Below are 15,058 nucleotides of genomic sequence, written 5' to 3' on the forward strand. Positions count from 1 at the left end.
CTTGGACTTTGTGACCGGATTGCCAAGGTCAGCCAGAGGATCGAATGCTATTTGGGTGATTGTAGATTGTCTTACCAAATCAGCGCACTTCTTGCCTATTAAGACGACTTTCAGCATGGTTCAGTATGCAAAGCTGTATATCCGAGAGATAGTCCGACTCCATGGTATTCCAGTTTCTATCGTATCCGACAGAGATCCCAGATTCACTTCATGTTTTGGAAGAGCTTGCATTCGACTTTGGGTACGAAGTTGCTGTTTAGCACAGCTTTCCATCCGCAGACGGATGGGCAGTCAGAGCGAGTTATTCAGATTTTGGAGGATCTTCTTCGCGCTTGCGTCATTGATTTCTCTGGGAGTTGGGAGTCGAACTTACCATTGGTAGAGTTCACCTATAACAACAGTTTCCAGTCGTCTATAGGTATGGCTCCGTATGAAGCACTGTATGGCCGCAAGTGTAGATCTCCTGTTCATTGGGATGAAGTAGGAGAAAGAGCAGAGTTGGGTCCAGAGATTGTTCAGCAGGCAGCAGATGTAGTAGTCAAGATCCGTGATAGGATGAGGACTGCTCAGAGCCGACAGAAGAGTTATGCCGATCAGCGGAGGAGAGACTTAGAGTTTGCAGTGGGCGAGCATGTCTTCGTGAAAGTGGCACCTATGAAGGGTGTCATGAGATTTGGCAAGAAAGGGAAGCTCAGTCCGAGATTCATTGGACCGTTTCAGATCCTTGACAGAGTTGGGACGCTTGCTTATCGTGTGGCTCTTCCGCCGAATCTGGCCGGAGTACACAATGTCTTTCACGTCTCCATGCTGAGGAAGTATATGGCAAATCCTTCGCATGTGCTGAATTTCGAGCCGTTGCAGCTTACTCCGAACTTATCTTATGAGGAGAGACCCGTGCAGATCCTAGACAGACAGGAGAAGAAACTTCGGAACAAGTTGGTTAAGCGAGTCAGAGTCAAATGGCTCAACCATTCAGAGGAGGAAGCTACGTGGGAGTCTGAGCCGGAGATGGGAAGTCGATACCCTGAGTTATTCGGTGAGTTCTAATTTCGAGGACGAAATTTATTTAAGGGGGGAAGGATTGTAGAACCCGTATATCAGTAGACGTATAAGCCATGCATAATTCTAGATTTTTAAATTTAATTGACTTCATTGCATGATTATTTTAAATGCATTTGTTTGAAGTTAATTATTTTATTATTTAAGTTCAGTAGTTTGATTTTTAGCATTTCAGTATTTTCAGTGAGGCCGGACCGGAGTTGGAGTTTTGAGATAGAATTTAAGATTCGAGAAATATTTCCAGAAGTTAATTTAGCTAGCAACCAAGTTCATTTAAGTTAGAAAGGGAGGTTTGAGGATTTAATTTAATTATTTGAGGTGATTAAGAAATGAACTCATTTAAGTTATTAAATTAAGGGGTTAGCTCACTAAATTATTTAAAGGATTAGTAAGGCTTTCAAAGATTATTAGTTGAATAGATAATCAACATTTCCCTTTATTTTATCATGCATTTTTCGGCCACCCTTAGTGCTAGAAGATTCATTTTCCAACTCATCAACTTTGACCAATTCTTTGCATGTAATTAGTAGGATAATTTTAGGATTTTTGGGAGCACAATTTAATTAAATAAATGGACATATCCTAGACTAGAAAATAAGCAAAAATCGGCCACTACCTCCTAGAAGCATCCACCAACTCATTTGATATCAAACCATAATTCAAAATTCAAAAATGAGAAGACTTGGTCTTGATTCTTTCCTTATATCTTGCACCCACTTCCCTCACCCTCCTAACCATTTTTCCCCCCTCTCCTTTTCGAAAATTCAAAGTGAAATCAGACCCCTTTTCAGTAGAAAAAACGTGAATAATAGCTAGGGAGAAAGGGAGAAAAAACGAGAGCAAGAAAGGTAGACAAGAAGCGCTCCATCTCCTCCGTGCCGCGTCATCGTCGTTTCGTTCGTTTTCTTTCGAAACGAAACCAGGCATGTCTAGATTTCTTTCAAACCTCAATCAAGTCATATTATCATTTATTTTTCAGTACATGATCATGTTTATTCAAGCAAAAAACCGAGATACATGTCAAAACATTTTGGAACAACACATGCAGAATTTTCGTTTTTCCTTGGCAAGCTTCACGTTTTTCTTGGTTTGTGAGTTTCAGGTGATTGGTTCGACTCCAGGCTCCCAAGGCGACTCCTAGACACGTAATAGGATGCATTAGGACCATTTTGGCCCATTCAAACCAGCCCCATGCTTGCTGGAAATTCAGAATGACAGCAAGTTCCCATAGGCGCAGATTTGTGTTTCGAAATTTAAGTTTTGTGTCAAGGGGTTGGATCTGATCTTGGCTGCCCTAAGGGCTCTTAGCCATGGTTGGATCACTCCCCTAGCATGTCTAAGACGTGACTAAGTTGCCCTTTTGGTGGCTTGGTCCATGGCCCCTCGGTTTTTAATCAAAACATCAAAACAGCCCCTTTCCCCATTCGGCTTCTTCCTTTGTTCAGCATATGGTTTCGGTTTGTGTTTGCTTGGTGTGGATCTTGGTTGGCCTATGGCCCTTAGCCACGGTTCATATCATGCTCCTAGATGTCTAGATCGTGCCATGGTCAATCAAATGGCCATTGGAATGACACGAGACATCGATCATAGCATAAACACTACACACGCATGCACGTTGCTCTCGGTTGGACCCTTCGGTTGAGTTTTGGTGTGATGCGGATTGTGGCTGGCATAGGGCCCTTAGCCATGGTTCAAATCATTCCTTGGGATGTTGATAAGAGTCTCTGGTCGGTGGTTCACGCCCCTAATGGCCGATAGTCTCGAAACCAACGCAAGTCTTGTAGTTGCGCAGCTGCTGGAAATTACAGCAAGTTGCTGTGTCGTTTAGAAGGCTCGTTTGAGTTCTTGGCTGGCTTTTAGCCCATGGCCTTGGACTGGACAGTGCCTCATTGAGTTGGGAAGGTCATGTTTTTGACCGTTTGTGATTCAGATCATTTTTGAGGTCGTACGAGAATTTACGGTGCGATGTGCCAAATTGACTCTCGAAAGAGCGTTTCGTGTTTTGGCCTTCATTCCACCTAGATTTCGACCCTATCATTTTAGGAACATTATTTTATGATTTTTCAGCGTATTTTAATCATGACTATACATCGGTTCGGTGTCGGTTCAGGTTGGCTCGGAGTCATGATTAAATGCGAAGTCATTAGGCGTCATAGTCGCATCTTTTGAATGTAAATTGCATAGTTGGTCAAGTTTAAGCTATTGCATATCTTTCATGGCACAGTTAGGTTGCAGCGAGCCTGGGGACGATCCAATCCAATCCAGTTGGTAAAATTACAGGAATTTTCATTACGCCAGTTAATTATTTTACGTGCATTAAATAGAAAATGATTATTTTTGAGATTTATGCGATATGGCTTGTGGTTCATTCACTATGTGGGAGTGTTATTTTATACGGTCGCCAGTGACCGATCAGTTCAGTATGGTACCACCCGGTCGCCAGTGACCGGCCAGCTCAGTTCAGTTTCAGCCTCCCCGGTAGCCAGTTACCGATCAGTTCAGCTTAGTGCAGTGGCCACAGGCGTAAAACATAATCTCAACAGAAAATTTTATCAGTTATTTCAGTACAGGCTCCAAGGAGCAGATATTTTTACTGTGATTATCAGTTCAGTTATGCACGTATTATAATTGCTCAGTACAGATTATTTTTCAGTATGCCTCAGGACAGGATATGTTAACTCATGCATATTTTAAATTCAGATTTTACTCGTTAGATGCGATTTATGCATGCTGAGTCTTTAGGCTCACTAGACTTGATTGTTGTAGGTACTGATGAGGCCAGGGCCGAGGGCGGGGACCAGTGAGCCAGCTTGGGTCGGCAGTAGTGGCACCCGAGGACCTCAGTGCAGCAGTTGTTATTTTGTTCCGCAAACAATTTTTATCAGTCGTTGGATAATTTTTAAATTGTTATTGTTGGCAAAACTTGATTTTCTTCCGCTGCTATTATTTTAAACATTGAACTTGATTCCCCAGTGATTTTATGAATGAGGCCATTTAAGTTCTTTTAAAAAGAAAATTTTTAATTTTCCGCAAATTTCAAGAAAGGAGTTTTAGGCCCCTTTACAGTTGGTATCAGAGCCAGGTTCTGTATAGGGTTTCACTACTACTGACCGCGAGAAGCTCACGAAGCCACGTCTTCGGTCTGTAAGTTTTTCAGTTCAGCATTTTGTTCAGCATTTCAGTTAAAGCATGAATTATTTTGTCAGCATGCTTCCAGATTTTCAGTACTTCAGTGTTCATTTAAGATAAATTATGGAATTATGCATGTTAGTTACGTATGGTTTATGTTGGAACAGTATGCCCCCTAGACGCATTTTAGAGCGCAACAGAGAGGAGCAGCTAACTCAAGATCATGAGTCGGGTAGTTCTTCTCATGCACCTTCAACTGCATGGAAGCATAAGCTATAACCCAACCATGCTGCATCAACATTGCGCCTAACCCGAGCTTAGATGCATCGGTGTATAACACAAAATCTCCTTGCCATAATGGCATGGCTAACACTGATGCTGAAATAAGAGCTTGCTTCAAAGTATCAAAGCTCTTCTGACATTCATCACTTCACACGAATTTAGCATTCTTCTTTGTCAGTGAAGTGAGTGGCACTGCTATCGAAGAAAACCCTTGAATAAATTTCTTGTAGTAGCCTGCTAGGCCTAGGCAACTGCGAATCTCAGACGCATTCTTCGGCTCAACCCATTCCTGGACTGCTGTTACCTTAGCTGGATCCACCTCAATACCACTGCTAGATATTATATGGCCCAAAAACGCTACATTCTCCATCCAAAATTCACACTTACTGAATTTCACGAATAACGTGCGACTCTGCAAAGTCTGCAACACTGTACTCAAGTGCTGATTGTGATCCTCATGGCTCTTAGAGTAGATAAGGATGTCGTCAACGAACACTATGACGAATTGATCAAGATAAGGCTGAAATACTCGGTTAATGAGGTCCATGAAAATCGTTGGAGCATTCGTCAGTCCAAACGGCATCACTAAGAACTCGTAAGGCCCATATCTGGTTCTGAAGGCCGTATTATGAATATCTGCCTCCTTCACCTTCTGCTGATGATACCCTGATCGAAGATCTATCTTAGAGAACACTGTAACACCCTGCAACTGATCGAACAAGTCCTCGATCCTTGGAAGTGGGTATTTATTCTTGATCGTTACCTTGTTCAGTTCTCGGTAATCGATACACAGCCTCATGCTCCCGTCCTTCTTCTTCACAAAGAGTACTGGTGTGCCCCATGGTGAGAAACTAGGGCGAAACAATTACTTGTCTAGGAGCTCCAAAATCTGCTGCTTGAGCTCTAACATCTCAGCTGGAGCTAAACGGTACGGTGCCTTAGAGATTGACACAGTGCATGGCAGTGGGTCAATGGAAAACTCGACCTTTCTCTCGGTAGAAGGACTGTGACGTCATCTGGAAAGACATCAGGAAAATCTCTGACCAATGGTACATTAGTTATAGACAAGTGGGTACGTCAGGTGCAGAAACAATGCTGGCCAAGAAAGCCTGACAACCCTTGTGTATAAGTCTCCGCGCTTGCATGCTAGAGATCATGCGAGGGAAGCTCCTCCATCTAGCTGGCTCGAAGAGAAACTATTCTATGCCTAAAGGTCTTACCAACACTAACCTTTTCTGGAAATCGATAAGAACTCTGTTCTTTGTCAGCCAGTCCATTCCCAAAATGATATCAAACTCTAGCATCGGCAACACAATCAAATCGGCGTACACTAGGTGGCCTTGCAGCTCGAGATCGATGTCTCTGACCACGCCAGTAGCTGACAATTCTTCCTCTGATGGGACTGTCACTGAATAGCTCACGTCGAGTCCAATAGACTTGACGTCCAGATGACTAGCGAATGTCTCTGAAATAAAAGAGTGGTTGGCTCCTTAGTCTATCAGGGCCTTCGTGGCAACTCTCTTTATGAAAATATTTCCTGTGAGACGTCAACACAACACAAAAACTTATATCCCAACCATTCTAATCTTAACCTCAAGCACAGTAGAAAACCTCTACCCAAGTCACCTAAATACTACTACCACACTAATAATCCCAATTAAAATTTGAAACATGCATGGAAAAACAATACTGCGCTTATTTAAATAAGTTTACCGGTCAGTGATGTCGTGTCTGGGTTCGCCTCTTGAGCATGCATGGCGAATACTCTTCCCTAGGTCTGCTGCCTCCACTGTGGGCACTCCTTTAGCATGTGGTCACTGGCTCTACATTTAAAGCACTTGCCTGACCCATATAAACATTGCCCCGAGTGCTGGCGGTTGCAGTTAGGACACATTGGGAAATCACCAGGCTTCTGAGGCGTCCTCTGCTGCTGAATTGGACCCTTACCCTTTGGCGGTCCCTGATATGGCTTCTTTCCTGGATGTCCCTGGAAAGGCTTCTTGAACAGGGGTCGCTGTTGATGCTGCTGCAGCTGCTGTGGAGCCTGATAGGGCCTCTTGCCCTGTCTGTCAACCTCAATATCTCGCTGATCCTGTTCTGCTGCCAAAGCTCTAGACACTGCAGCTGCATAGGTAGTAGGACCAGCAACTCTCACATCACGGCACAAAATCGGCCGCAACCCATCCATAAAATGCCTCAGCTGTAATGTCTGAAATAAATATCACAAGTTATGGATTTAGTAATGTGAGATTACTAAATAATTAATGATTTTTAACGATAGAAATATGCGATATCTTGGTCATATGAAGTCCAAATGGTTTTAAATTTGGATATAACGTAGAACACTGAAAGATATAGAAGTTTCATGTTTTGAGTTTTGGAAAATTTGATCATTTGACTGGTTTAAAGTGATATACCGGTGTTAAAATGTTAAATATTATATTTTATATTATATTATATTAATTTTTTAATATAATATATAATATAATATAATATTAAAAAAAATTTGAAAAAAAAAAAGAAATGCATTGAGTCGGTGGAAAAATGAATTCCACCGAACTCGGCAAGGAGACAGAGACGTGAGGCGAGAGGTGAGAGGAAATAGAATTTCGATTTTTTTTTCGATCTTGCGACTTATCGGTTTATCCAATCGACGAACCGACTTCAGTTTTGGAATCGTTGACACGAGGTCTTCGATTTGAGGTATAAATTTTATATTTTTGGTGATGTTTGAAATTCGTCGATTTCTGGAATAAATCTGTTAAATTGTTAAATCATACAGAAATTGAAGATTGTTGAATAGTGTATGATTTTAACGAAGTAGAGAAGATTATAGTGGTGTTATTTTGAATTATTCCTAATTTGTTTTAATTAAGGATTTTTAATCGTTGGACTTAGATTGGAGAGGTGTTTGTCAGTTGTTATTAATTCTGATTATATATTCGGAGTCTACGAAGTATAGGCTACACGTTGATATAAAGTTTTCGTAAATTGACGGATGTTGTAAAATAGCCTATTATTTGAAGTTAATTAATTAGGGTGTATTTGATTGTAGTATTGTAAATTAAAAACACCAGAATATTAAATTGTTGAACAATACGAATTTAAAATCGATTTTTATATTTTGTTGAATTAATTGTTGTTGGGCTATTTGATGTTATATATTGAGGCAGTTATAACTGTGTTAATACGGTGACAATGATCTGATATTGTCGTTGAATTATTTAGATACATCACAAGCCTCGGGATCAAAGAAATAGCTAGATTTTATATATACTCGATTATCAGGTACGTGTTGACGTACGAGCATATGTTGTTATTGTTTAGTATTGATGAATATTATTGAGTTGAACGACGATAAATCACTGGATTTGGGTGATTTGGTATTATATTTGTTGTTTATTATTGTTGATGTTGTTGGTTATCGTTGTTGGGAGACGTCTCGTTGATGTTGTCACGTTGATGTTGTTCGTTCAACGATATTGCTGTCGCCGGTGTTGGGGTGCGACGTATCGTGGATGTTGTTATTCGTTCGACGATATTGCTGTCGCTGGTGTTGGGGTGCGACGTATCGTCGATGTTGTTGTTCGTTCGAAGATATTGCTGTCGCCGGTGTTGGGGTGCGACGTATCGTCGATGTTGCTGCATTGTGATGTTGCTGAGGTTGTTGTTGGCTGATTGTCCAGAAACGGCAAAGGGGGTATTTCTATTATGATTTCAGTTATATTTTATGTTGTTAATATAACTGTTATGTATTACGATGATGATTGTTGTATATGCTCACCCTTTGAGGGTTGTTTCTGTTGGGCAGGTTACAGGACTATGCGTGAGAAATGATAGTGGTGAAGGACTAGGTGTGTCTAGTCAAACAGTCTTGTAGTTGATAGTAGATAGAGACAGTATAGCTTATGGTCTTATTTGTGTTGTATGTGTGTATTTTTTGTACTGTTTCTGCTACACTGACGTAGATAGTGGGATGATTGCACTATTTTGTCGTATATGCATTATATTATTACGTCGTCGAAAAGAAAAAAAATTTTATGCATATGACGTCACATGTTGCATGATTACGTGGCGAGGTTTGGGGCGCCACATCAGCTTTCCCTAGATATCATTAGCTATCAGGGGCACAAAATTACACCCCCTCTCAAACTTCCTCATGAACTCAGGTACGCTGCTGTCTCTCTGACGCAACGTCATGAACTCCCTGGTCAGTCTGGATCGTACTTCTTCAGTGAAGTACTTGGAGTAGAATACCTCCTTAAATCCACTACACGTCAGTGTTTGCAAGTTAACTGACACTAATTCACTATCCCACCACAGTCTGGCGTCTCCTGCAAGAAAGAATGTGGCACACCTGACTCTATCTGCATCTATCAGTTCCATAAAGTCAAAGATTACCTCGATGAACTTAATCCATCCCTCGGATATCATCGAGTCAGTAGTCCCCGAAAACTCCTTTGGGTTCATCCTTCTGAACCTCTAATATACCGCCTCTGGTCTGGACCTAGCCCCTGCCTCCATTGTCGCCTGGTTCCCCGCAAACTGTGCGAAGAACTACGTCATTCCTGCAAGCATCTGTGCCTGCATATCTGGCGGCGGAGGTGGAGGAGCGTCTCTCTCTTCCTCTCGGGCCTCTCTGTCCTCATCCCTTGCTTTCCGGTCAATTATGCGTCTAGGAGGCAAATTGTTCCACCAATTTACCCAATATGTAAACCCAATGTGCATGCATGAACATAATATCAATAGCGTAAGATGCACGTAACTCGAACATAAAACCTGTACACGCTGAAAACATGACTTAATGCTTAATACATAACATAATTCAAAACTTTAAACTTATAGACTTGAGGTGTGGCTTTGTGAACTTCTCGGAACTGGCAGTAGGCATAACCCTTTACAAGAACACCGCTCTGATACCAACTATGACGTACCACACTTTTAACTACTTAAAATTTGCGGAAAAATTAAACATTTTCTTAAATATACCATAAAATTTCGAATTTGCAATAAAATACCTCGTTCGTCTAAAAACATTTGCCATAAAAGATCACCATGGAAATTTTTCTAACGAGAATACTTGTCTTAGAACATCGTAAACAAAATGAAATCAGAGTATTTGAAACTTTCATAAATTCTTATAAACATGGCGGTCCTCAGGTTTAGCCTCCCGCTCAGTCCAAGCCAGCTCACTAGTCCTCACCCCTCGTCTCGTCAAATGCATCATCACCTGCATCGATCAAGTATAGTGACTCTAAAGACTCAACATGTATAAACTGGAAGTAGCAAGTAATACGTAATAAAATCACATGCACTTTAAAATAGAACATACATACTCTAACTTTAACTTGCGTGTAAAAGCTTGATCTTACATACATTACATAGACGTGTCATAACGTGAAACTTTTCTTAAACATGCTTGCATACTTGTACATACTTGAACATACATAACTTCATCATTTTGCGTTGAGGCATGTTTCAAAGCAAGTGACACATACATAAATTCGCCTGATCAGACTAAACCACAGTATTGGGGTGACAGGGAAAATCCACTGCCACATACATGAGATCCCCGTTCATGCTTTAACGGGTGCATTGGTCTCTGGTCATGCTTTACCGCTTTCCAATCCTGATCTAAACCCGTTCATGCTTTGACGGGTTGGAGAGGTCCACGGCCACGTTCATCGACTTCCAAACTCATTCATAAATTGGTCACATGACATTTAGCATACCTCAAAAATAGAACATTTTCTCATTTGCACGCCGAACATACTTACTTACTTGGCTTTGAGGGATTCATTGAATCTCGCTTGGGGTCACTGCTGCACATACTAACATGATTACAAGCACTTAACTTTCAAAGCTTAGACGTAGGTACTCGTGCTCACCACCGAAGTACAAAAATAGCATATGACATTCTAGATCGCTAGGGACTTGACCTCGTTAAATCATCGTACTAACCCATGATGTCACGCCCCGAGACAGGGGTTAGTTGACACCGGCGTTGTTTTACAACCACACAATTGAAAACAACAAGCCTCGTAGTACAATATAAACCAAAAACCAGTTTATTACTCATAATCAATCAAAAGATTGTCTTTACAACGTAGATTCTTAAAATGATAAAAATATGCGGAAGCGTTTACAACTTACTAAGCCAAAACTAAAATAAACTTCTTGAATCATCTTATTATCAGCTCCAAAAATGGTCTTGTTCATCTTTCTCGATTTTCTTTTCTGATTTATCTGGGAAGAGTAGAGTAAGGGATGAGTGATATGGTCGTCACTCAGCAAGTGGAGGCCGTTCGAGCACAATATAACAACATGCATAATTTCGAAAATCACATGACTTGCACTTACATAACATCATTCATATCACATGCATAACATTTACCAGCACTGAGATTCATCCACTTTTTATGGTTTACTGATATCAGTCCCTAATTTTTACTCTTCTAAGGGGGCGAGGCCGTGTAGCGGTTATGTCCCCCACCGCGTATGGGTACGTCATGGTTGGGATTCCCACCCATATACAGTCGAATCCTCACAGTGCCCAAAACCGTATGACAACCAACACAAGAACGGAGTAGAAGAAAAACGTACTCGACCGTATTTTCAAAAAAAATGAAATAAATATGCATAAACGAAAGTTTAATCTTTAAAACAAGCCCACTTACCTTAGACTGGAAGAAAACGTGAAGAACTCTGAAACTATAGAAGAATCATGCAACCAACCCCTCGAAAACGCAGCAGCACATCTACCGAAAAATCAGCCGTCTTGAAAAATTCACTGCGCATTATTTCACCGTTGGATCGGACTCAAAATTTTACTGTACATTCACAAGTACGTTAAATATATTATGAACGGTAAAGATCGGGTTTCGAAGTCGTTTAGGCCTGTTCATACAGAAAAATCGTAGGTATGCTGAATTCCCGCCTAAAATTTGAGCAGTTTTCTTTCAAAGGCTATAACCAAAAAACTAACCGTTGGATTTTGCTGAAATTTGGATATGTTATGCGAAACATACCGAAGCATATTCTGAACAGTGGAGATCGGATTCTGAATACTCGAGCAAGAGAAACAAATTTCTGAACTTCGAAAGAATTTTGACGACTCGTGCAGAATTTTTGGGACATAATTTCGAAAATTTGGGGAGGAACTCGAAAAATTCATGTAAATTCTGAATGAGAGGGTCCTCCTATTTATAAGGGTGATGTAAAAATCCTACCATAATTCGATTGATATTTCTTCCATAATTTCGAGATAATTATTCCATAATTATCGAGATACTCATTCCTTAAATATTAGGATGCTATCTTGTTGAAAAAATCTACCTTGTGTGTAATATTTTCTTCCAAATTTAATAGATGTACAGCCTTAATTTTTCGTGTATCTTGCACCGGATTTCGATTTCCATGTATTATTTATATTTGAGAATTTATTATAACTCGAAAATAAATTCTTATACTTGTCTATATTTAATTAATTACGTGTCCAAAAATTTGGGTTCTCACATCCCTCCCTCCTTATTGGAAGTTTCGTCCTCGAAACTTGAGTCGGCTTGACTTTCTAATTGGTAGGGATATTGCTTGCACATTTTCTCTTCAAACTCCGAAGTAGTTTTCTCATTCTGTGTGTTTGACCATTGCACCTTGACATAGGGAATGATACATCATCTCGGTACTTGGTCTTTTTATCCACAATATAAATAGAGACATCTTCATATTTCAGCTCTTTCCCCATGTTACCTTTGATCATGAGCGGTTCAATTTCCATAACATGGCCTGGACTCGAGGTGTATTTCCTTAGTTTGGACTTCTGAAATACATTATGGATTCTAGACATATCTGATGGCAATGCTATTCTGTAAGACAACGTGCCAATCTATCCAGAATTTTGAATGGTCCTACGTATCGAGGATTCACTTTTTCAACTTTACTGAATCTAATGATTCTTTCATCAGTGAGACCCTTATATAAGGTGTTCACCCAATGTGAATTCCACTTGTCTTCTTTTAAGATCAGACTAACTCTTTTGCTGGTCCTATGAAGCCTTGAGTATGTCTTTGATAATGGCCAATTTTTCCATTGTCGCTTGGAATAGTTCTGGCCTGTTATAGATGTCTCCTTTATTTTGTCCCAGTACAGTGGTGATCGACACTTCCGTCCGTAAAGGCTTCAAATGGAGTCATCCCAATATTGACGTGATAATTGTTATTGTAGGCGAATTCTATCAGGGGTATATGTTCACTTCAATTACTACTGAAGTCTATGACACATGCCCTTATCAAACCCTCTAGGATTTGAATCATTCTCTCTGTTTGACCATTATTTTAAGGGCGATAAGCCGTATTAAGAGTGACTTTTGTTCTCATGGCTTCTTGAAAACTCTACCACAAACGTAACACAAATCTTGGATATCTATCCGACATTATGATTGTTGGCACTCCATGTAGCCGCATAATGTTATCCAAGTATAGAGTAGTCGACTTGTCAATATTATAATTCCTTCGAACAAGTGGAAAGTACGTAGATTTTGTGAGTCTATCTACGATTATCCATATCACGTCTTGACTCTGTATTGACTTTGGAAATTCTACTACGAAATCCATGGAAATATGTTCTCATTTCCATTCTGGAATTCTAACTGTTGCAGTAATTCTCCATGTCGCTGATGATCGACTTTCATTTGTTGGCATACTTGTCACTTAAATATAAACTCGGCGACATCTATTTTTATTCTGTTTTGCCAGAAACTTTTTTTTTCAAATCTCTATACATCTTTGTACTGATGGTATAGATCTGGAATGTTGACTTATGCGCCTCTAACATCACTTCTTATCGAAGATTGTCGATGTCTGGCTCACACAATCGTCCTCTCATCCCCAAGATTATGTCTGGGCCCACTTGAAAATCTGACGACTTTATTTCCTTGGCTTGTTCTTTGAACTTCTCTAGTGTCATGTCTCGACTCTGATTTAGCTTGACTGCTTCTAGAAGACATGATTGCACAGAGAGTGATGCTAGGGTTATCTTACCCATGTTTGACTCAAAGTATTGGCTACCTTATTTGCCTTGCTGGCGTGGTAGCTTATTGTCAAGTCACATTCTTTGAGTAACTTTATCCACCGTCCTTGTCCCATTTTTAATTCTTTTTGAATGAACAAATATTCGAGACTTTGTGGCCAGTGAGTGAATATTTCACACTTGGCACCGTAGAGATAGTGTCTCCTAATTTTCAAAGCAAAATCACTGCTGCCAACTAGAGATCGTGAGTAGGGTAGTTTTGCTCATGCGGCTTTAGTTGACTAGCCTGTCTTTCATGAGTACGCCTCTGAGATCTTCCTTTGATACTTCGCTGTAGATGGTAAAATCCTTGTCCTCAGTAGATAATACCAACATTGGTGTAGATGCTAGCTTCTCCTTTAATGTTTGAAAGCTCTTTCACATCTTTTTCTTCAGTTGAATTCATAGTTCTTTTGTGCGAGTCTCATTGGTGATACGACTACTGAAGAGAAGCCCTCGACAAATTTCAGCTAATAGCCTAGTAATCCAAAGAAGCTTCTAATTTTGGTTGCATTCTTATGTTTCGGATAATCTAGAATTGCTTCTACTTTCTTAGTTCCACTGATGACCTTATTTTGAATGCTGACATTGGGGTATCTTCTGCTCTGACCTTTAGCTGATTATAGCTTGACCTCAGATCGAGTTTGGAGAAGACTGTAGCTCATTTAAGTTGATCAAAAAGACCGTCTATTATTGGAAGAATATATTTATCTTGATTGTGATCTTATAGAGTTCTCTATAATCTATACACAATCTCATACTTTAATAATGCTTCTTTACAAATAGGACCGGGGCTCCCCAAAGAGATGCATTTGGCCTAATCCATTTTTTTTTGTCTAACAACTATTGGAGTTATTATTTTAGCTCCTTGAGTTCATCTGGAGCCATTCGGTACAGTTTATTGGAGATTAATGCATTACTGGTACCAAATTTATCTCGAACTCTACTTCTTAGTCCGAGAACATTCCAAGAAGCCTTTCTGGAAAAACGTCTGAAAATTTTCGTATTACTTGAATATCTTCCAATTTCAGCTTATCTCCTTCTTGCACTTTGTTCACCATTGCTAGGTAAACTTCTTCTCCCGATATTATGGCTTTCCAAATTTGGGTAACAGAAAAAATGCATTTCTGTTCCTTGGCATCGCCATGGTATCTGATTTCTTCTTGGTTTGGGGTTCAAAGTTTGACATTTTTACTCTGGCCATCTACTATCGCACGGCTCTTAGCTAATCAGTTCATCCTTAGGATGGCGTCGAAATCTACCGAAGTGAGTTGAATTAAGTCGGCACTGAATATATGCGAATTGATAATAATTTTATCTTATCTTGAAATTACCCCAATTATTATCTCAAAACTTAAAACCCATATAGAATATTGAAACTTAAATCGGTATTGATCTATAGCTTATTGACTTAAATCTCGAAAATTATAACCTAGTCGTTACCTCAAATAATTATTCTTTTGCTAAATCTTATTTTCATCAAGATCACGAGCCTATCACGCTCTAAAACAAAGGAGTTCAT

At 40.0% G+C, this 15,058-nt stretch overlaps 1 long non-coding RNA gene across 1 annotated transcript; it reads left to right on the forward strand.

Annotated features, from left to right (window-relative positions):
- Window positions 1–7,001: 7,001 nt before the first annotated feature.
- Window positions 7,002–8,372, forward strand: LOC142521427 (uncharacterized). Its single transcript, XR_012814185.1, has 3 exons — window positions 7,002–7,173; window positions 7,699–7,758; window positions 8,282–8,372. It is a non-coding gene; the product is annotated as an uncharacterized LOC142521427 (long non-coding RNA).
- Window positions 8,373–15,058: the final 6,686 nt, after the last annotated feature.

The sequence above is a fragment of the Primulina tabacum genome, chromosome 12, assembly GCF_025594145.1.
Source record: "Primulina tabacum isolate GXHZ01 chromosome 12, ASM2559414v2, whole genome shotgun sequence".
In the NCBI taxonomy this organism is placed as follows: domain Eukaryota; kingdom Viridiplantae; phylum Streptophyta; class Magnoliopsida; order Lamiales; family Gesneriaceae; genus Primulina; species Primulina tabacum.